We start from the raw sequence: 21518 nt of genomic DNA, 5'->3' as shown, positions 1-21518 counted from the left end.
TTCTTTGACAACCTTGTCTAAATGAATGAACATGCATTTCCCCAGTACATTTTGTGTTATTTTTATATTGTTCTTTTGTATTCTTTTGTATGTTGTATAGTGTTATGCATGCCTGAAAGTTGGAATTACCAGATAATGTATTTCATCTAGGTGATGTTTAATATCAAATTACTCCTTGTTTAAATGGTTAGTTCACCCAAAAATGAAAATCATGTCATTTATTACTGGCTATGGAGGCCTCACTGAGCCATCAGATTTCAATAAAAATATCTTAATTTGTGTTCCGAAGATGAATGAAGGTCTTACGGTTGTGGAGCGGCATGAGGGTGAGTAATAAATGACATTATTTTAATTTTTGGGTGAACTAACCCTTTAATGACTCACATTTTGATGGACATCACAATACCATAGAATGCATTATATGTTTGTTATATTTATCAGAGTATAAATGGACACAAACTTTCTAGTTAACTCCCCCCATGCAAGTGAACTCACTTTCAAACAAAGGAAATCACCGGCCAGAGAATTGCACCTCTCTCATTGGTCAAGCCAAGACTCGAAGGTGGCGACCTTCTGGAGAGTTCAAAAGGCCCCCACACACAAGTTTCTCTCTCTGCTTGTTCCCGCTTCTGGTTCCTTTTTTTTTGTTCCTGTTGATACTACGTGAGGGCCACCCGGCCCGAGCCGGGCTGGTAGGCCTCCATTCACTTCAAGCCATGCACAACTGCAGTGACCACAAAAGAGTCAAATTAACAGTGCAAAGTTTGTCTTCATTTTCTTCATTCAACGCAGAAGATATTGATTACAACTTCCACGCTAGTGGACCAAACCATCAAGGATTTCTCCTGAGCCTGCAGATCCGGACAGCTAAAGCATTTGCAAGTATCATTTGTGGCCAAGGAAAAATATCCTATTTGAAAAGGTGATAGACAATCAATACTGAGTGTGCGCTGGTCGAACAGATTAATTGATTATATTCATATTAATTCAACTACATTAAGTTAATTTGATTAACTGATTCAAATATTTATAATTAATCATAATGAGTTATGATTCATTATATATATTTTTTTTGAGCTAATTTGCTTACACTGTGCTGAAAAACATCACACAACAACAATTACACAATAATAATTAAAATCAATTACAAATTTAAAATGTAAACACAGATTCTGTATTTATTTATACTCTCATGGTGCAAACAGTGGCAAAAATAGTGCAAACAGCAAAAGTAACAATCACCAACGGTGTCTTCAGTTGTGTTTCAAAATTACAACAGAATACAACTGCAAATAAATCCTGATAAACTAACAAACATGTTAAAGTAACCTGATAAAGTAAAGAAGTTCAGTGTGAAACAGTCAATAACACACTCTTAGAATGTAAATATAATACGTATGTGGAACATGCTACCACCAATTAGGTAGTTAAATTTTCAACACTCCTGTCCCACGGAACAAATTGTAAAAATAGTGCACTGTACACTGTATCAAAAAGTAACGATCCCAACTGTCTTCACATAGTTTACAAAATAGTGTAAAACACAAGATGATAAATTAAAAACAAATCAATAAATTAAATTTAAATAAAAGTTTAATTAAACTGTAAACACTGATATACTCTTAATTTGTAAGCAAAATGTAGAAATGAGGCTGACATGAACATGTCTGGTAGTGCAAGTTATGTAACACACATACTAGTGTGATTCAGTAACTTTCAAAAAGAGAACAGGGCTCACACCTTAAAATTTTTGGTTAAGAAGACCAACATATTCACTGTAGCTGGTTTCAGAAGAGACCTTTGGCATGTCACTGCATTTCCAGCAGCGCTGAATGCCCTCTCTGAGGGTGTTGTGGCGGGGATGGACAAGTACTTTTTCACCAAACGACTGATGTTAGGTAAATTCACCTTGTGTACCTTCCACCCCGTAAGAGGATTGCTTTCACCATCTGCAAGTGGCCCATGCAGGTAGTTGTTTAATTCAGCCTCAATTTTCTCTGTTTCAGAAAGGCTGGTCATCTCAGCAGCTGTTTTTTTTTTGAAAAAACTTCCAAGACTCTTCTTCTGCCTTTTAGATGCACTCTGAGCTCTGGCTTTGATGACCAGGATCTCTTCTTGACTCATATACTGAGTGCGGAAGCGTGGATCAAGAATTGTTGCCATGTTGATCAGTTCCTGAACCTCTAGGTCACCATATTTGGTGTTCATGTAGTCCAGTATTGAATTTTCAATTGTCTTGGTGAGATCTGTGTCTTCATCTTTCCCCTGCAGCAGCTCACTGTTGAATAGGTGAAGAGTAGGCTTCAAGCATGACACCAGGCCCGGACTGGCTAATCGCAAGCACAGGGAGAATTCCCGGTGGGCCGGTCTGTTTATTTGGCCGCGAGGGCCGGTGTTGTCATGGCACTGGGTTGAAATATGGATGCTCTAGAAACAGTCGACGCGGCCAAATGTACTAAGCTGAGTAGCCTAACTTTTTCCTTAAAACCAGTCAATGACGTATTTAGGCCTGGACGACATGGGCAATGGCCCAGGGTGGCACTGGGCACCCTCGCAAGAAAAAACAAACAAACAAACGAATGTGCGATCGGGTTTTTACTGCTCATTTGCACGTAACGTCAATGATATCATGTCACTCTGTGGGTAAATTAACCTGGTCGGGAGGGACTCGGAGTGTGCGCCCGGAGAAGACAATTAACTCACTCAAAAGTATACGAGAAGAAGGGATGAGGTGACGTCTGTAGGGACAGCAGGACAAGTTCTAAATCAACACTAAATTATGGTAAGGCAAAAGGTCTAAGCCACCGGAGGCCGATTTAAGTAACATAAATAAATAAAAAGAGGGGACACATGCAAAAGACAAAGGCATGTATGCAGTTATTACTCATATCGTAATAATAGTAGGCAAATAATAAAATATAGGGCCTATCACTTATGTTATGTTGCTTGCTATGCTATTACACATTGGCCAACAATATTCATTTTTCTGTCCAACTAGCTTACATAACCAGACAGTAAAATGTGATTTTGTAACATAATGTAACTTTTTTTAAACAAACGTAATACTTTAATATTTTACTATAAAGTTGTGCAATTTTGGGCGATTTATGGTATTTTGTGTTATTTATTTGCCTCAATTTGTAATAATTTAAGTATATACATTTATATAAAACAGCAAAATTTTATGTTAAATCCACTTTAATAAAGATCTACATTTCTCAATTTCATTCATAGTGATAGACATAAAAAATGTGCCTGGGTTTAGTGGACAATTGTTGCCATCTACTGGAAAGCAAACACTTAATTAAATTAAAATTAAAATAACAAGATTTTTTAACTACAGCCACTAGAGGGCTAGAGAATTAATCAATGGTTCACATTATAAAATCATTATTATAACAATAAAAATGATTCTATATCAAATTTTAGCATTTTTTGTATTATCATTTGTACTATCATGGGTATTTGAAGATGTTTTTGAAAAATACAATTAATTACAAGGCTGTAGAGAACAGTGCACTATTGCAGACTTATATACTGAGGTTTTAATTACATTATTTTAATATAGTCAGTAGTGAATTAAAGTGGGCCGGTCTAAGGCATGAAACTCCAGGGCTGAAAATGAGTCCCAATCCGGCCCTGCATGACACTGTGACAGTTTTCAGAAGAGAGGGCATCTGTAAAATCAAGAAGAGGTCCAGATGCCTTACTGACAGAGTCTAGGACATCAATCTCCGGCCAAGTAGGCACCAGATGCCTGGTTGACCTGTCAGCAGCCAGGACTTGCATAATGGCCTTCTCTTGCTCAAGTATCCACTGAATCATCTTCTGCCTTGATCCCCATCGTGTTGCCGATTCAGTCATAAGTTTGTGTGGTGGTTGAGATTCAAAGGAGCAAGCTGGTCCAAATTAACTGGTCATTGATGCATATTTTAAGATCAAGTGTTTTGTGAATCCTGCTTTAAACTCCCCGAGGTTTGAGAAGCAGTCATCAGTAAAATGACAGGAACACAACAAAAGATTGTACAGCTGTTGAAAAAATGAATTTTCCCTGGTGTCTGCGCATGCAATTAATGGGCGGGAAATATGTTAATGTTTTGATCGCAACGAAACGGCTTGGGATTCGTTTACAAACGACTCGTTTAATTGACTCAGAGTCGACTCTTACTTTTGAGAGACAATATCTTTATATACGGCGCACTTTCACATTTAAAACTTTGCAGGATGTTTTCATTCACTTAGAGCTATGTTACACACTACATGAAAGGTAATTTTCAAAGATACACAATAGGGGCATAAATATTGAACCTGTTTTGGTGGTCCATAGACGTCCAAAAGGGGTTCTACTCAGACGTTCAGATATTGAACCTGTTTTGCACATCCACAGACGTCCAAAAGGGATCCTAGTCAGATGTTCAGATATTCAACCTGTATTGCACATCCAGCAGATGTACAAAAGTGGGTCTGAATTTACGGACGTTATAAAGACATGATCTGAACATCTCCCTGACGTTGCGTGTTTGCTGGTTAATGTTGTTCTTATTGACAAAGTTTACTTTATGGTATTGTAAAATATCGTAAATGCTTGTAAGAATGTATATTATTATCTACCTCATCTAAACTTGAATGAGCAGCCTGCAATACTAAGCATACACATTGCAAAATAAGAGTCTGAGTGTATTTAGGTCTTGTTCATAAATAAGTCACTAAAAATGCATACTCTGCCCTGGTTATTATATGGTTATTAAACTGTATTTAATTTGATTCAAATTCAATATTAATTTTATTTCATATAATTTAATTTCTCGTTAATTCAAAGTTAACTATTGTAGCTTCTGACCATTTTTTTGTGCTGTGGGTAGGAGGATTTTCCGCACAGCTACAAGTATTTCGAATCTGTGTGAAGCACTGTTTTGCTGAATTCTATCAGATTATTGACAACATGATTTTTAAGGCATCTGTTTAAAAGTTATCCAGCTTGTTCCATAAGCTTTTGGGTATTGGCCACATGCTGTTGTCTTAAGCTCTTTCAAGTAACTGCTTTTAAAGGGGCATGCTGCTCTTCTCAGATGTTGTAAGAAGAGCACCCATTTGCTGCTACTCTCCTTCTGTAAGGGGCATGGTCTTCTCAAATGCTGGTAACAGAAGAGCACCCCTTCACTGCTACTTCCCTCCTGTAAGGGGCATGCTGCCTCCAGTTTGCTATTCAGAGGGATACGCCACTCCTTTCCATTGTCGTATTGTCCTTCCAGTTACTTTTTCATCAGATTTTGCAGTCAGTTTGTGGTTGGGGGGTTGTCAGCAGATGGTTTTGTTTTGGGTGGTTATCGCTGCTCTCCCTGCTCTTATCCATGCTAGGCTGCATGGATGGGCAGGGAGTTTTTGCCCAGAACAGAACCATACCGCCAATTCACACTGTATGCTAACTGCCAGTCATCTTTGACGATAGTGATCCTGACAGAAATCAAAATCATACAGTCACTGCTGGAAAGGGTTCAAAATTTGCAAAAGATGCTGGAGAACTGAAGAATTTGCAGGACCTGGAGGATTTTTCTGAAGAACACTGGGCAGTTTAATATGGAATTTTGGTAGAGTTGGACTGCTTGGAGTTGGGTCCCACCACTGAGGTAAATTTGCTACGAGCTCATTTTGTTGGACACACTGGTCCAGCCCAGCCTACCTCTCCCTCCATATCTGCCAACTCACTCCAACTATCTAAAACTAATGTTTAATGGCAAATACATTGAAGATTAGACGATAGACTGTTGATTCAAGTGAGAAGCTGTTTCCTCACAAAAGCAGTTTATTCAGTGTACCAAAGCTGCTTGAAATGGAAAACCTTGGAAGCTTGTCTTAAAGTGGCTCTGTTCAAAAACTAAAATGTCCGTTTATGTGAGGGAGGGGCTATTTGTACAGTAGGAGACTAAGGAGGTGGTTATAGTGAGAAACCTGGCTTGATCCTCCTCCTTATAGTGTGGAATGATTCAGTGTCACTTTGTTTAACTAGTGTGAAGTTTTTGCCCATGTAAATGTGATCCAGTGTTTCCAGTGGCAGGTAGGTGATTAATTTTTTTGTATAGTTAAATTAGTATGGATTAATTGTGAGTAGTTTTACTATAAAATTGAGTTAATTATTTGTTCTCCTGGATTACTTGTGTACTTATGTGATTGTGTATTATGACAATAATTAATACGATAAAATTATTGCAATATACTATATTTAAATGAGAAAATCATTTAGTTTACTTGTATAAACATTTATCACTCATTACCCAGAGCTTTTGTAGTGTTTAAAGTTAGTTAAAATCATATAACTGTAAAAATGTCTATGTTGGGATTACATCTTTAATTTAGTTTCTTTGACAGCATTATATTTAGGTGTATATTCATTTGTCTCTTGGTAATTTGGGAAAATACTAAGGCCATATTTGGCGCAGTGTTTGTTTCATATGTTTGACTTGTAAATTACACTTCTGCTGTTGTTTATACTTTTATAAAATTTAATACTTTTCTCAGTCTTTGTCATGTTAATAATTAAACATACTGTATACTGTATACCAGGGGTGTCCAAACTCAATCCTGGAGGGCCACTGTCCTGCAGAGTTTAGCTCCATCTTGCCTCAACATGTCTGGAAGTTTAGTATGCAACTATGCTTAATTAGCTAGTTGAGGTGTGTTTAATTGGGGTTGGAGCTGAAATCTCCAGGACAGTGGCCCTCCAGGAGAAGGACTGGACACCCCTGCTGTATACACACCATTTATGGTAATTAGGAAAAATGTTTATAAGTTTGTTTTGTTTATAATTTTGGTAAAGTAGTGGGTCAACACAGTGTTCAATATAAAATCCAGGTTCTGGAGGGAAAAAAAGTATAGGTAAAGTATTCTCACTTTACAAGTATGGAAGTTGTGTGTTCTAAAAAAAATCATGTTTGTACATGTCCTAGTCTGGCTACTTTTCAACCCCTCATGCAGCCAGGGTGGAACTGAAATTCCAACACTCAAGTATCAAGAAAGAGTTTTTTCAGTAATGCTTATGAATGAATTTCACTAAGGTTGATCAATGTTTTTCGTTTCGTAAGAGGCTTTTCAATAATTATGGCCTACACGGCCCCTCATATTATGGTGGCTATATATCTAACATATACTCTACATGTCATACAGTAATATGTATCATACTGTAACGAATCATCACTCAGGCTGGGATCCATTTGCATGCTTTTATTAGAGCAGAGCGTGGTCGAACAGGCAAGGTCAAACAGGAGCAAACAGGTATAACAGGGGACAGGCAGAATCGTGGTCAGTATACAGGCAGTAGTTCAAGGCTGGCAGATATCACTCACAGGTCAGGTAACAAAGCACAGGTCAGAGGTAGGTGGCAGAGAATCGTAAACGGGTGGCAAACAGGATCAACAACAGGCAGACAGAATAATAATGCTCAGAATTGTACACCAGGGCAATACAAGACTTCGCAAAGAGGTGGAGTGTGTGTGAGTCTTAAATAGTCCAGGTAATGGGTTTCAGCTGTGCGTGATGATGATTGGTCCAAGGTATGGGCTGATGGGAAATGTAGTGTATGCGTGTGTCAGTATTCGGGCGAGGGCTCCCTCCGATGGTCAGAGGAGGGAACCACGGAGTTCGTCTCGGTGACACATACCTTTTACATTTAAAATTTATAATGAACATTTAGTTTAGTTAGCCTTTAGCATAAGCCTCAACTATAGTGGGAACAGAACGAGAAGAGAGTCCTCTTGCGTACCGCCGCGATATGATTTGCGATTCGGGACTTGGGAGAGATCGGGTTTCTTGTTTTTTTAGTATAATATTTAAAAATGATTTAGCCCTAATTTACTCATTCTACTCACTAAAATAATAGGATAAGACAAATAAAATGAGAAAATATGAATTCTATAATTATTTTTATTTTATTCATAGCTCCCACAAAATCATAAATGTCTCTGGTCTTCCATGAAGATTATTGTGGAACCGTCAGTCGAAGTGTTGTGAAATGAGGATTATAGAATACGCCCAAAACTGCACATATATATGTATTTGCATTGTGATTTATTTTTTATTAAAGAAGCAAATGACACTCGAGACCTGCGCAAGGGGTTTGCACCAGTGTTGGAGTGTTAAGCAAAGCTCACCAAAACCCGCCCACTCCAACAAAAAAACGCCCAAAACTTTAACTGTCAAAATAATGTGATAGAATTTCATTGCCATGTCAATCAAGGTTGATATAGGCCATTTTAACTCTTAAAACAAAAATAATGATGACAAAATAATATAAAAATAAATAAATTTCCTGGAAAACAGATGAAATCAGGGCAAATACATTACAGAGAATTACAGAATAAAATATCCAGGTAGGCTTTGTCAAAGCGGCAATTAAAAAATTAACCGATAGCCTCGGAAAAACACATGCATCATTTTCATTGTCAACAGTAAGAATAAGCCAATTTAAATGCAAGGGCCCAATATAAGTAATCGGAATAAGCAACATAATTAGCAGATATTTTACACTCGTTCATGGACACACCCTAGGGGATTTCACACCGGAGGAACCTTTTCATAGTTCCTAGAACTATTGGCTGAAGTACCCGGATTTTGCCGTGTTCGCACCACAGGAACTAGGAACGATTTTAGTTCTAGGAACTTCTTATGGGGGAACTAAGGCCCTGTCCCAAATGGCACACTTCTATGCACTTTCGGTCTTGTGGATTTACAATGGCTGCCGTGTGCACATGTCCGTTAAGTCCACGAGACCATAGGGTGTCCTATTTGTCAATTTTAGGTCTCAGAAGAGTGCTCGCGAGCGCCCCCTTTGCGGTTGATATGTGGCCTCGATGCACACTTTTGCCAAGCCTGCACTGGTGCGAGCTCCGCAGCAGCGAGTTTCTTCCCGACAGTCAAAGCAGCCCTACGTCATGAAAGTGTGGACTCGTAGGAAGACCGCGAGTGTTTAGGGTGCCATCTGGGACAGGGCCACAGTAGGGTCTAAACCAGCACTATAGGAACTATCAGTGATGTGAGTATATGGTGATTGGTCAAATGCATGTCAAACACCAGCACCCAGCATTTTTAAAAAGCTGTTTAAACATATTTACTTCACGAACATGAAAAACAATGATAACGGCATTTACCTGTTGTCCGCCTCGAGGATATGCAATACTGAAAGTTGTCATAGGAGATTTCGTCTCTTAGCCCCCTTTTTTGCTCTTTCAATCGCATAGATTATGCGATTACATTCCATTTCATTTTGCTTGTAATCTTGTCTTGGATTTTTTTTTTATTTTATTTTTTTTACTTTTGCTACTGAAATGGAAGCACTCACTCAAAACGAGGATGTTTGCTGCTTGTTCAATATTATATTTAAATAAATATTTACTTAATTTTATTGTGTATAATCTACTTACTGGGACTAAGGAGATTTCTAGTTTCCAGAATGCTTTGCATGGGATTTAGCCTAATTCGAAGAGAAAATGTTGAATTTGTTTATCTTCATGTGTTTTTAAGCAAGATAAATAGAAGGCTTGTTGTTTTTGTTTAATGTTCTATTAAGGTGGGATTTAGAAAAGTTTTTGTCATGTTGGGAGTTTTGGGGTTACCGTCGTTGTGACGAATGGAGCCTGACGTTAGGTTGACGACAAGTTAGCGTAGCGCGTTAAGTGTATTGCGATAAATGCGCGAATTGCGCCGCAGGATGTCTATTCGCGTTTTTGCATTGACTTAACATGTAAGTCACTCGTGCTTAACGCTTCATTCGCATCTGGTGTGAACGCACCATTACAGCTGAAGTTCTTTATAGTGACTCATTGAGTATCGCAATATATTTACGAGTGACGTTACCCCATATGCGGTAAAACGCAGTGTCTCATTCCCTGTTCTCAGGGAACCATGGTTACATACGTAACCTGAGACGTTTTCATAGGTAACTAGCGTTGTCGTTAACTTTTAATAGTCTGACTTTGGTGGTCAACTAGCTGTCAAAATAATGTTATAATGACCAAATACAACCAAAAACAACTGTTCAGACTTACATGTGAAAGGTAATTCCCCGATTTGTTTATTTGGATTGTGCGACGGTTTGTAAAACCTCAAAATAGTCAGGCATCTTTTCTTCAGTCCACTTATGAGAGTAATGGCAAGTTGCCCCTACAAATATGGCGGCGCCGTTGACGTGCGATCCAGTGGCCAATGATCCAGTGGTCTATGTATTTATTATATCTATGCCATCGATGAACACTTCAGAATCTGGGCGGAAGCAGTGGGCCATCCGGGAACTTCTCGCCTACTCTTTTATGATTACTGAGGTTTCTGACATACTATTCCGGAGTGGGCGGAGCAGAGCGAGCTTTATCAATTCATTCCTATGGAAGTCAAGCTTCACAATCCCACAATGCACCTTGTCCGAATCCACTTTTGCTAGTTTAAAGATGGGAAAAATGATCGGTGCGCCCGGCGGATGGTCTGAAAGGGTTGTCCCTATTCTCTTAATGAGTCATAGGCCCTATATCATACACATTGCGCCGGGTGTATGATATAGGGCCCTTAGACCATGCGCTCATATCGTTAAAATAGGGCCCATGGTTTCTTCCAACTGGGGGCAGAATGTCAGAAACTACATCTAATGCCAAGATAACTTTAGTCTACATCTACATAATTCAACATAAATTTTGATCTTTTTTCTTTATTTCAGTAAGCTTTTATGATGTTTAACTTGCATGATGATTTTAGCATTTTGATATGTTTTGCTGCGGACAATAACTTTTGGTAAATGTTTGAAATAGCATTGTGCTAGTGTGGGCAGAGAGCTTTTCGAAACAAAAGTTTTTTTCTTATCCACATTAATGTGGACATAGACTTAGTTACAGTGTCTGTCAGTTGCATAGATCAAATATAGGCCTATACAAGTTCAAACATGCTAGTCATGCTACTCTCCACCCCTCTAGCAGTTAGGGTGGAGTCAAAAGTATTCAAACATTTGAGAAAACTATACTAAAGTATTTTCCCCCTTTACTCTTTACTACAAACCATTTTGAATGTTATCATGGTGGTCTGCAGGCTACAATAATAATGATACTGTTTTTAAGCAGTTAGCATTTAGCCACGCATTAGCCCAAGTACTGTTAATTTCAATTTCAATATATAATGCAGAGTGACATGAAAATAATCAGATCGCATACCTGGTGATCATGACTTAAAAGTGTAAATAATTCTCAAATATAGCTAATGTTTAAAAGTTTTCTTAAATTATTTGGCGCATGTATAAAAAGAAGGGCTCCAGACGAAATGCGGTGGGAGCAGGAAATGCTCACCATCAGTGAGGAGATGTTCAAAATTGATGAAAGCGTGTAACACTAAACTGTAACACTTTCAGTTTTACAACGTCTAGTAATGTTTTGGTTCCTATAGAAGTACAAGGTGTCATGATCACCTGCTGGAGTGCCCTTGTTACCTTGTTGCCCTTCTGACTTTGATCTAAGTTGTTTTCTATGAATGGGATTATTATCTTTCAATTTTTTTATTTTTTTTTCCCCCGATTGTAATCTGTTCCATATAAAGTGTACTTTTTTTTTTGTAGGGTGATGTTGTTCCTATTGATGATTACTGGATAATGTTGTTGTATATTTATTCTTGTCATGTTTTGTTTGACAAAGTTTTTTTTAGAGTGACTAATTGACTGATTGTATATTTAACTGGGATTAATTGTGTGCACCTGTTAATGATTGTATATTTATGCTCTATTTACTCTGAGTGAAATCATACCTTGACAAAGGCTTTGTGCCGAAACGTTGGTCAATAAAAACTTTTTGCAAGTGAGTGCCCAGTCAAATCTCATGTATACTTGGAGTGCCCTTGTTAGCCACCAGAGGGCACTCCACCCCGGACTATTGCGTCACTATATAGGACTCCATCTCCCATAACCCTTTGTTCCAGACTCATCACTGATCATTGCTCACAGCTGTCTTCACTCATATCATTAGTTTCTGCCTATTTGTTTCAGTCAGTTTCATTGAAGTTTTGTATTGTTACACTGCACTTCTGAGCACTCTGGCTGGTTTTGTTTTCTTGTTTTTGTGTGGACTGTTTTCATGGTTTTTGACCCTTTGCCTGGCCTTGTATACTCCTCTGGATATCCCAATAAAAGCTGCGCTTGGATTGTACTATAGTTTTAGAGCAATCCGTGAGACAAGGGTAGTGCCGTAAAATGATTCAAACCTGTCAAAAAATAGTCCCTGACTTTTCTTATAAAACAGTTGTTTTTCGCAGTAAACTCAAAATACAGTTTATTCCTAAATCAATATTTAATAGCAAATATGTTAATGACTGGCAAACTGACATGTGGTGGTAGTTATGGAACTCACAAAGATGAGGAACACGTAGAATAATCTTTAATCAGAAAACACACAGGAGAAAAACGCCACTAACATTAATGATGACCAACATCAAACTGAGTCAAATAGGTAGGCTCACAGGGCAAATGAGAGAACTAAACAGGAACAGCTGGACAAAGATAAACTACTCAGTAACCATGTGACATGGACAAGGTGTCTAATTTTAATGTGACAACAGTTGTTTATTCAGTATCAGAGGCAAATCCTCCATGACTTCCATTCAAACAGAACAGATTCTTTCTAACCTCTTTGTAGGGTGCCACCACACAATTTTTAGCTAAGCTCGGAGGCTCCCCTTGAGGAGCGGCTTCCTATTCAGGTGGGATTAGTTCATATTCTTATCCTTATTGTGCTCCTTCTTGCAAAAAAAAAAAAAAGATATGCAAGAAAAATTTCAGTCAGGATTCAGAGCACAGAAACTGCGCTCGTTAAAATTACAAATGATTTACTTTTAGCTTCTGACCAAGGCTGTATCTCAATACTAGTTTTACTTGATCTTAGTGCTGCGTCCGACACTGATCATAAAATACTGACTACAAAATTACACTGGTATTCAGGGATAGGCATTAATTTGGTTTAGATTGTACCTATCAGACTGTTACCATTTTGTTTATTTAAATGGGGAAAAATCAAAGATACCATCAGTAAATTATGGAGTGCCACAGGGATCTGTGTTAGGACCTTTGTTATTTTCAATATATATATGGTGCCACTAGGTAATATCATAAGAAAACATGGAATTAGTTTCCACTGTTATGTCGATGATACTCAGTTTTATATTTCATCATGACCTGATGAAATCTCTAAAATATCCAAGTTGACGGAGTGTGTTAAAGATAAAAAAAAATACTGAATGGCCAGTAATTTTCTTCTATCAAATGCAAAGTTCTATTAAAATTCTATTAAATTCTATTATTATTGAAAGACTGGGGTATTACTTATAGGACCAAACTGTACACAGAATCTGTTAGAATACAATTTGCATTTAGAAGGATGTACTGTTACTTCATCCTCTACAGTTAAAGACCTGGGTGTTATATTAGACAGCAACCTGTCTTTTGAAAATCATATATCAAATGTTACAAAAACAGCCTTCTTCCACCTTAGGAACATCTCTAAGCTACGGAACATGTTATCTGTTTCCGACGCAGAAAAGTTAGTTCATGCATTCAGGACCTCTAGACTAGATTACTGTAATGCATTACTAGCTGGTTGTCCTGCAGCCTCAATAAACAACCTACAATTATTCCAAAATGCAGCTGCTAGAGTTCTCACTAGGTCAAGAAAATATTATCATATACTGGCCTATAAGGCCCATCCCGAGGTAACTAGAGAGTACGTCAGCTCCAGTTTGGATCCAGCCTCTTATGAAGACTTCAGATGTCCCAACACCAGTGAAAAGATGACTTGAGAGGACTCCAACTCCAACTCCTGACAGGACTTAAGATGATGCAAACTGAATCAACATGCACCAATGCAATTTTTTTCTACAGTGCTTGCATAATTATTATGCAAGTTGATTTTCTGACCATGTTTTTTTCCAGGCACATTTTACCAATTCCAAACCACATCAATATTAATAACTACTATTCATTTTGTATTTAATCATTTATAAGTGATATATAATTGTTCATGAAGCCTGGAAATTATATTCAGGTGTGCATAATTATTAGGCAGGTTTTCTTTTACAGGCAAAATGAGCCAAAAAAGAGATTTAACTAAAAAAAAATAAAATTGTTGAATGCTCATGAGAAGGATGCAATACTAGAAAATGCAAAGTTAAGGCATGACCATTGGACAGTGAAATGCTCAATGGGCCAGCAGGGTCAGACAGGTGGAGAAGAAAAGTCACATGTTAACTGCAAAATAATTAAGAATTAAGGTTAGGAATTAAGGTGAATAATTAAGTGTGAAACAATCAGGAACCCTTTAGTCTCTAGCACCACCATTTCCCAGAACTACAACCTATCTGGAGTCTCCAGAAGTGCAAGGTGTCAGGATCTCAGAGACTTAGGTTAGGTAAAGAATCCTAAAAAAAAAAATGACCCCCACTTAATAAGAATCACAAGCTGAAGTGTTGTAAAATACATGAATACTGTTTTTTTTGTAGGCTTTATAGACAGACAGATTGAGAGAGACTCTTGAAGGACCAGCACCACATCTTCTTGTACCACTGTTTGAAGAATTTATCTTCCAGAATCTGGCAGTAAGTTTTGGTCATTCATTTTTAGTCTATCTCCTATCCTGAAAAGTCTGTTTTGCAAAGATGGACTAAAAATGCTTATATACTATATGCTTTATAAACACAAATGAATGCCTTGCACGTGCTTCTGCTTTCGTATTCTTCAAAAAGCTTACGCTGTATGTCCTACGCCTTCCCTATTCTACTTAGGACATACAGTGTAAGCTCGCACAAACCGATCGTTTCGTGTCTTAGGACATCAGTGTGTCGTCACGAGCCGCAGGGTTTAATTTGGATTTGTCTGTGCATGTTTTTTTTTTACTCTTATAGATGGAGTTCCCATTGACATGCATTATACGACTGACAGACTGCAACGGTTGGAGTTAAAAATCATCATTTGTGTTCTACTGAAGAAACAAAGTCACCTACATCTTGGATGCCCTGGGGGTAAGCAGATAAACATCAAATTTTCATTTTTGGGTGAACTATCCTTTTAAATGCTGAATTAAGCTCTCTTTCACATCTTCTTGCGCTTGAATGGACAATTTCACACAAAATTATGTCAAAATGCCCATCTTGGTGAGGATCCTCTATAGTCGGTTATATCTTAAGTGAACGTAAACAATCTAGAATTAAAACACATGTGTACAGTATCTGTATATCGGATCCGTGCATTAGTCTTACAATGACAGCAGCCTTATATTCCTGCTGTCTGTCTGTGTTTTTAATGTTAATTAAACAACAAACTCGCTGCAAAAAAAAAAAAAAAAAAAAAAAAAAATCACTCAATGCTCGACAGAATAATTTTTATAACTTTACTAAGGATTCATCTATATTTAACCCTTCTGCGTCCTTAAGGACATTTTTGTCTTTTGCTTGTTTGTTTTTTTGTTTTTGATAATTTTGCCTGTGTTAATGCCAAAAGCATAAATTTTGGCACAAGTGTGTATTTTATTATTAGAATTTTAATATTTCACACTCGTTTCCTTTAATAATCTATTTTACACTAGGTACACAAAATAGTTACACTCAGGACCTTAAGGACAAAAATGTCCCCATTAAAACTGGAATTTTTAATCCTATGGCCATTTAACTATAAAATGATACAGTTTTTGTTAAAAGGTTTTCATTCTGTTGGCAAGACTTCAAAATTAAAATATTTACTATTTTTACCATTTTCTTAGGTTTGTCCTATAAAGCAAATATTCACTTTTTCCTGTTTTTTATTTTCCACTTTATTAACCAAATGTTTTTGCTGCTGACCTTTGATGATCCAATTTAACCATACTAATAAACAAAAAAATTACTTTAGATAAACATCACATTTCTGTTTCTTTCTTTTTGTTTGTTTGTTTTTATTGCTGAAGTAAGAGTTGAACTTTTTTCCTCTGCATCCTATTTTCACGCACTAATTTTGTACTTAAAATACTAAAAATTCTTCTTTAGTACTTCTTAAGATAATCCTAAGAAGATCTAAGTGTACACAACTGTGCTATTTTTTACACTTACCATAGAGAAACGTCCTGCTCCAGTCGTGACTGCAAATCAGTTTCTGGTTGATTGACTACTTCAGACGTTTCATCGTCGGACCCGGTCTCGAATTGATACGGTAAAATTGTGCCATCTGTTCTGTCCATACATTGTATACATTGTCTTGCTAATTGATAGCTGTCATTCAGTTATGGCAATGGCCGTTTCGTTTTCAGCACTTGATGTGCGCAGTAGACCAATCACAAAGGATTGGGCCATCTGACCAATCAAAGCAGTGTAGTCTCACGGAAAGGAGGGGTTTAGAGAGACTGATTCTTCAAACTGCTTCTAACAAATCGTTTACGAATCATTGCGAACTGAGGTGAAATTAAATGTATAAGAAAACTAAAGTGTTTTTTGACCTTGCATGCATGTAAAACTGTTGTAGGAGTCTCCCAAAACAATATTAGGAACCTTAAAAAAGGCATAATAGGGGCACTTTATTATTACAAAATCTGCATTCCATCATCTCAGAAACATTGCAAGAATTAGGCTTTTCCTCACTCTATCTGATGCTGAAAGGCTTATTCATGCATTTGTCATTTCCAGGATTGGCTATTGTAATGCATTTGTTGGTTTACCTGCTAAATCAATCAAACGGCTGCAGTATATCCAGAATTCAGCAGCACATGTTCTTACACATACTCCATCACGTCAGCACATCACAGGCATGCTTTATAGTTTGCATTGGCTTCCTGTCAGTCGCATATTGTTTTTGAAACTCGCACACTAACATACAAAGCTATGCATGGAATAGCCCCTTCTTATATCTGTGACTTAGTCACCCTGTACATGCCTTCTCATTCCCTTCGGTCTACTGATTCTCTTACTCTTCAGCAGCCTAACTGTAGATTAAAATTCATGGGGGAAAGAGCTTTCTCTGTCTCCGCACCCATGGAATGCACTTCCTCTTACTGTTAGAGATGCTCCCACATCAGCTAGTTAAGTTGTTAAAAGCTTATCTTTTTAAAATTGCTTATATAGACTGTGATGATTAGTATTTTATTGTGTTGTACTGTAATGATTATTTTCTGATTTATAGTTTCTTTGTATTGTATTATTTTTGTACTTCTGTATTTTATTTGTTTTTATTTGCAATTCTTTGTGGCGCTTTGGGTTTTAGAAAAGCATTATAAATAAAATGTATTATTATTATTATTACTATTAGGGCCTCAGATAACTGGATATCTATAGAAGACTCAGATATTGTTTGCCTAGAGCACACAGAATTTCCTGTTCAATTGTGTTGAGAAACATTTCAATCTTGTAAAGAGTAAAACTTCCTCAAATATGGTTTTGAGGTAAAAACATGATAAACAGAAGTACTAGGCCTTATGATAATCTGATCATTTGTTTATCCAAGCAATTTTGATAGTGTTTGTTCTATGATAAATGAATATGCATAATAAGCAGAGTATGCAAACTGTGTAGCTGACCAATAAACTTTGTGGAAGTAGATGTGAAGCATGTCACTTTGTGTGTGTTTTATTGTTCCCATGTACCATTTGAAGCAGCAAGAGCGGAACAACAGAACAAAGTTTGTGGGAAAAGATTAACTAATGATTTAATAATTTTCTTACAACTCATGAGCATCTAGATTGAGATGACATGAATAATAACAAATCTTAAGGCACCTTTCTTTCTGATTCTGGTGTGAAATGTGACCCAAACATGACTTTGCACAATATACTCTTTATATGTTACTTATAAAAGCACTTGACTGATATGGTATGTAAATAGGCACCGTTGTGTGGGAGGGACAGTTTGCACAGGAGACTAAGGAAGTGATTCTTGTGTATCAGCTACGGTGGTTTTTGCATGTGATCCGGCATTCAGACAACAGGTTTCAGTTGCAGTTCGGTAGGTAACAATCTTTTGTATTTTAACAGTTCATTGCATTTGTGGTTATATTTTTAAAATATTTACTAATATAAATCATACTATATTTCTAGAAAATCTTTTTTTTTCCCTTCTCTTTTGAGTATCACATTAACCATGTTGCTTTTAACTGACATTGTGTTAGGTGGCTGGAATCATGTGTTTTTATTATGGTATATGGTATGGTATATGGTATATAAGTAATTTTGTGGTGTTGTGGACATTTTTGAAGAGAGGAATTTGTTTGTTGTGGTAAGGCTACATTTGATGTTGGGCATTTTGTTATTCTTATTACTATTTTAGTTGTGCTGTTTGGATTCAATCAATGCAATGTGTCTAATGATATGTACAGTGCTTGTTGGGAGTTTAATTTCTCTGGCATTTATTTTGAAGTGCAATGTTTGTTTTATCATCTTGTGAAATATAAGTGTGTGGTTGTGTGCGCTTTGTGTTCTTATGGTGCCCTTCTGGGTTGTGGGCAATATACTGTTAGTTTTGTAGTCTACATATAATACAATGTTATGGATGTGTATCTTTGTTTATTTTATGCTCTGTTATAGCTATGATAAACCAGTCCCTTCTTTTATGCACTTAAATAATTGTAATTATTTATTCTACTATCGGTTTAATTAACTTTTTTAATATTATAGTGGAGACAGTTGAAACACTTTTTGTAAAGTCCATAACTGCAAATACTGTCTGCTATATCTCTCAAAGTTTTGATACAATTTTCCCAAGTCTGCCTGCTACCAATTAAACTGATTGTAAAATCTAAAACTGATCTCTAAACTTTGCAAGTAGTTTTTACAATCTACTCTAGAAGGGTTGTAATGGGGTGGGCTGTAACACTTTTATAGAAAATGGACATCAGTTTAAATTTTGTTCATATATTTATTTAGTTAATCAAATTACTGATATACCAATGTTAATAATTTTAATAAATAAACAAACAATAAAATATGTAAAACATTAAACATGTGTTACATTTCTTATTGGTTAAGAAGAAGTAAATGTGAAAATTAAAATGTTACAAACCTTTCTATTTTTAACATTAATGTTAAAGTTTTGAGTAATTCCTTTAAGCATTAATCTGCTGTTTTGGATGATACCAGAATATATAATGGCTTTCAGCAAAACGTAAAGAGCAAACAGTTAAGAAAAAGAAAATAATTTACTATAATGGAAATGTAAGTGGTAACATAAAAATATCAGAAATATTGTTTTGGCCAACAATTAACAGAATAAATAATGATAAAAAATAAATTGGCTAAACACAAATGGAAAAAAAAAATTAAATGTCTTTTTTGTCATATTCCTCAGGGAAGGTTTCAGCTCTGCTCTTGTACAGACTAGTTCAAACTTTGCTGAAGTGATTGTTTTGAACAAGTATTATTATGCAAAACTTATGACTTTGGTTAAAGTATTTGTATTAATTCTGGATGCATTTGTAGGGTAAAAGGCCGTCTCATCACCTTCCTACAAAATGTGTTGCTCCATCAATGTTCAATAATATATTATATATATATATATATATATATATATATATACATACAGGTGCTGGTCATATAATTAGAATATCATCAAAAAGTTGATTTATTTCACTAATTCCATTCAAAAAGTGAAACTTTTATATTATATTCATTCATTACACACAGACTGATATATTTCAAATGTTTATTTCTTTTAATTTTGATGATTATAACTGACAACTAAAGAAAATCCCAAATTCAGTATCTCAGAAAATTAGAATATTGTGAAAAGGTTCAACTTTGAAGACACCTGGTGCCACACTCTAATCAGCTAATTAACTCAAAACACCTGCAAAGGCCTTTAAATGGTCTCTCAGTCTAGTTCTGTAGGCTACACAATCATGGGGAAGACTGCTGACTTGACAGTTGTCCAAAAGACTACCATTGACACCTTGCACAAGGAGGGCAAGACACAAAAGGTCATTGCAAAAGAGGCTGGCTGTTCACAGAGCTCTGTGTCCAAGCACATTAATAGAGAGGCGAAGGGAAGGAAAAGATGTGGTAGAAAAAAGTGTACAAGCAATAGGGATAACCGCACCCTGGAGAGGATTGTGAAACAAAACCCATTCAAAAATGTGGGGGAGATTCACAAAGAGTGGACTGTAGCTGGAGTCAGTGCTTCAAGAACCACTACGCACAGACGTATGCAAGACATGGGTTTCAGCTGTCGTGTCAAGCCACTCTTGAACAACAGACAGCGTCAGAAGCGTCTCGCCTGGGCTAAAGACAAAAAGGACTGGACTGCTGCTGAGTGGTCCAAAGTTATGTTCTCTGATGAAAGTAAATTTTGCATTTCCTTTGGAAATCAGGGTCCCAGAGTCTGGAGGAAGAGAGGAGAGGCACACAATCCACATTGCTTGAGGTCCAGTGTAAAGTTTCCACGGTCAGTGATGGTTTGGGGTGCCATGTCATCTGCTGGTGTTGGTCCACTGTGTTTTCTGAGGTCCAAGGTCAACGCAGCCGTATACCAGGAAGTTTTAGAGCACTTCATGCTTCCTGCTGCTGACCAACTTTATGGAGATGCAGATTTCATTTTCCAACAGGACTTGGCACCTGCACACAGTGCCAAAGCTACCAGTACCTGGTTTAAGGACCATGGTATCCCTGTTCTTAATTGGCCAGCAAACTCACCTGACCTTAACCCCATAGAAAATCTATGGGGTATTGTGAAGAGGAAGATGCGATATGCCAGACCCAACAATGCAGAAGAGCTGAAGGCCACTATCAGAGCAACCTGGGCTCTAATAACACCTGAGCAGTGCCACAGACTGATCGACTCCATGCCATGCCGCATTGCTGCAGTAATTCAGGCAAAAGGAGCCCCAACTAAGTAATGAGTGCTGTACATGCTCATACTTTTCATGTTCATACTTTTCAGTTGGCCAAGATTTCTAAAAATACTTTCTTTGTATTGGTCATTAGTAATATTCTAATTTTCTGAGATACTAAATTTGGGATTTTCCTTAGTTGTCAGTTATAATCATCAAAATTAAAAGAAATAAACATTTGAAATATATCAGTCTGTGTGTAATGAATGAATATAATATACAAGTTTCACTTTTTGAATGGAATTAGTGAAATAAATCAACTTTTTGATGATATTCTAATTATATGACCAGCACCTGTATATATATATATATTCTGCAATCATACACACTGGTAGTAAAGAAAAGCATATTTTCCTTAAGATGTGCCTTTAGCCCAGTTGTAACCTACAAGTTCAAACATGCTAGTCATACTACTCCAGCAGACTCTAAGCATTTTTTCCCTTTACTCTCCACTACTGGTATAAAAATTTTTTTTAAAAAAAAGTCTCTTTTTAACATTCCATGTTTGACTAGAGTTAAAATGATACTGAATCTATTTTGTGTCACCTTTCTACTGTAGTAGCACAAATACATTAGTATAGCGAGCAAAGGCTTGTTCCCTAAACTGGATCAATGTACCGCCTATTTCTATGCATGCCTAATTCTGTGTGACATATTAGACAAGAGTAATTGAAAT

General features: G+C 36.8%; 3 long non-coding RNA genes across 4 annotated transcripts in view; all 3 read left to right on the top strand.

Moving 5' to 3' along the window:
* The window catches only part of LOC127520150 (uncharacterized), a 170834-nt gene that overhangs the window by 17698 nt on the left and 131618 nt on the right, over window positions 1-21518 (top strand). The gene's annotated exons all lie outside the window — the stretch shown is intronic.
* Window positions 5765-16072, top strand: LOC127520155 (uncharacterized). The gene is made up of 3 exons (XR_007932059.1): window positions 5765-6055; window positions 14506-14601; window positions 14908-16072. It is a non-coding gene; the product is annotated as an uncharacterized LOC127520155 (long non-coding RNA).
* LOC127520153 (uncharacterized) overlaps window positions 16837-21518 on the top strand; it is a 36864-nt gene continuing 32182 nt past the window's right edge. Inside the window, exon 1 of the long non-coding RNA XR_007932057.1 lies at window positions 16837-17967. This is a non-coding gene — a long non-coding RNA (uncharacterized LOC127520153). The remainder of the gene's footprint in view (window positions 17968-21518) is intronic.

The sequence above is a fragment of the Ctenopharyngodon idella genome, chromosome 10 (assembly GCF_019924925.1).
Source record: "Ctenopharyngodon idella isolate HZGC_01 chromosome 10, HZGC01, whole genome shotgun sequence".
Classification (NCBI taxonomy): domain Eukaryota; kingdom Metazoa; phylum Chordata; class Actinopteri; order Cypriniformes; family Xenocyprididae; genus Ctenopharyngodon; species Ctenopharyngodon idella.
The sequence above is the reverse complement of the archived record's forward strand: the minus strand, read 5'-3'. Positions and strand labels throughout refer to the sequence as shown.